The 2,921-nt window shown below is 38.0% G+C and overlaps 1 protein-coding gene across 1 annotated transcript in view; it reads right to left on the reverse strand.

The window, feature by feature from the left end:
* The window catches only part of SYNE2 (spectrin repeat containing, nuclear envelope 2), a 269,558-nt gene that overhangs the window by 50,248 nt on the left and 216,389 nt on the right, over positions 1–2,921 (reverse strand). The gene's annotated exons all lie outside the window — the stretch shown is intronic.

Here is a 2,921-nt window from a genome sequence, read left to right on the forward strand (position 1 = left end):
CTGCTGATCAACTGAAGGCTGTCTCCGTGTCATTCCTTCTTCGCCGACTCCGTCCACACCTTTGGGGACCCCTGGACCTGCTGGGGTTGGACCCCAGCACCTAACAAGAAGGCTTCTCTGATTTATTGGACGAGGTTGGGATTCCTGTTTTATGCTCTCATGGTCCCTGGTACTTTTTCCTGTAACACTACACATGCTTACAGTTATTCTCACACACACCTATGCATATAGTGGAACTCTTTGGTTAACATGTGCCTCTCCAGTCGTCTAGACTGTCAACCCAGTACTGGCCAGGGCCATGAGAACCTTGCTCACAAATACATTGCCTAGCACCTACCACAATGCCTGGTATTTAATAAATTCTCAGATATCAAAATGTACGATCGAAAGGGAAACAATCTGACAGTTTTAAGAGCTCTCAAATGTTCATAAATATCAGGTATAAAAAGCAAGGAATCAATATATAGAGCGAGACCTACTGTGGAAGTTTACTACAGCTGACGCTCAGTGTTTGTACAAACGTTTAAAAAATCATGCTTCTGTCTTTAAATTAAAATACTCTGGATTTGCTACCAAACTAATTGTGAAAGAGAACACATCAGATAGGTTTCCCTTTCTTTAATATAACCAGCTAAACTGTCTATATTGCAAGAATAATTCCAATTGTTCATATAATACAGGATTGTCAAACAAAGTAATTACATCAAGTAATGCATCACACATGCCTTGACTGGACTCTAATATAGCACAGCAGTTAAAACCTTTGCCCGTGGATGCAACTACCAGTGCATTGGCAAGTCTTCTCTACATTATCATTTGGGTAAAAAACAGACCAAGAAATGAATGTATGTATATGTATGTATGTATGTACATACATATGTAATATATATGCCTGAATATCTTTGGAAGAACATATAAAAAATTGGTAACACGGATTGCTTCTGTGAAAAGAAACTGATGGGAGAAAAAATTTTCATGGAGAGTAGTCCCCTCTCATCCATGGGGGATGTGCTGGACCCCCAGTAGACGCCTGAAATGGTGGATGGAACCTAATCCAATATAACTGTTTTTTTTTCCTATACATACATACCTATGATAAAGTTTAATTTATAAATTAGACATAGTAAGAGATTAACAATAACAAGTAATAATAAAATAGGACAATTATAATAGTATACTGTAATAAAAGTTTTGGGAATGTGGTCTGGGCTCTCTCTTTCTCAAATATCTGGAATTTTCCATTTAATATGTTGAGCTGCAGTTGAGTGCAGGTTACTGAAACCGTGAAAAGCAAAACCATGGATAAGGGAGGTAGTACTGTGTACCGTTTGTGCCTTCTAAATTTTGGACCGTATCATATTACTTATTAAAAAATTACCTTAAAAATAAAATTGTCGCAAGGACTCAATCATTTGACAAGTTTCATGAACACAGATGCCCACTATAGCAATTTTGATAGTAGTGAAAAGCTAGTATATGAAGTATATAAATCTCTCTCTCACACACACACACACACACACACACACACACACACACAGAATTATTCCATACAGAAACTTGGTTGTCACTGAAATATAGTTTTCCTAGGAGGAAAGTACAGCCCAGACTGGTCCAGGGGCTGGTGTGTCTCCCCAGGTGATTCAGGATGGTAAACACTGCCCTAGACAGGCTTCAGGTTACGTAGGAGCCTTTGGAATATGGGCATGGGTTGACTGAAATTCATGCTCTTGGACTCTCTCCTGGATTGTTTCCCCTGCGAGAGAGGATGTGGAGGCTATGGAAGCTGAAAGGATCTTGGCGGAAACTGAGAAGTGTGATACTTGGGAAAGTCATGTCCTCTTATGAGTTGACAGTTTGCATTCTGCACTGGTTTCTAGACTTTATGGGAGGAAATTCCATGTATCGACCCGAGAGTGACTCCACACCCTCTCATTAGACCTGAAGTGTAGATCTAAACCTAAAGATGTAGAGACGATAAAAACTTTGAAAATTAGAAGAGGTAGGAACCTTCTGAACCTAACAAAGACACCAACTGCAAATATCGAGTTAAGGGTGAAATGTCAGAATAATTCTTTAAAAAAATCAGGATTAACATGAAGGAGCCAGCCATTAATACTTTCATTCAGCATAGTTCTGGAAGCAGTGACCAGTGTAGATAGGACAGAAAAAAATTATAATTAAAAGGAAGAAACAAAAAGGGGTCATTTTCCACAAATAGTGACTGTTGACATAGACATCCAAAAGAATATGTAGACAAATTATTAGAATTAGCAAGAGTTTTGCAAGATGGCTGAATATAATATCAATATATAAAGTTAGTCACATTTCTAGTCACCAGTGATAAACAGAAAATATAACCAGAAAAAGGCAGAATGTTCAATAGCTTCAAAAATAACACACCAAGAAATAAATCTAACAAAAGATGCACAATACTATGTAAAGAAAATTATAAAACATCATTGAATGACTAACAGGAGAAACATGCCACATTCAAGGAACAGGAGTACTCAATGTCAAAAAGATGTTAATTTTTCCCAAATTAACCTACACATTCAATACTACACAAAATGCTTCTAAAAGTTGTGGAAAATCAAAGACCCAAGGATATCCATACTAAGGTGGGAGAACAAGGTCTGGGCACATATCATGCCTGAAATAAAGATCTGATTTGAAAGCTAAGATAAGCAGACCAATGGGACAGAGAACCAAGAAAGAAGTTCTGTGTATGTGGAAACATGATATTTGACACTGGACTATTCAATAAATAGGCATCAGGACAACTGACTATCCACGTGAATAAAAAAATTGAGCCTTTAACTCAAAAGTTACTCAAAAGTTAATTCTTCAGCCCTGGCCAGGCGGTTCAGTCGGTTGGAGCATCGTCCCATACACCAAAAGGTTGCAGGTTCAATCCCAGGTTG

The sequence above is a fragment of the Myotis brandtii genome, unplaced genomic scaffold (assembly GCF_000412655.1).
Source record: "Myotis brandtii unplaced genomic scaffold, ASM41265v1 scaffold423, whole genome shotgun sequence".
Classification (NCBI taxonomy): Eukaryota; Metazoa; Chordata; class Mammalia; order Chiroptera; family Vespertilionidae; genus Myotis; species Myotis brandtii.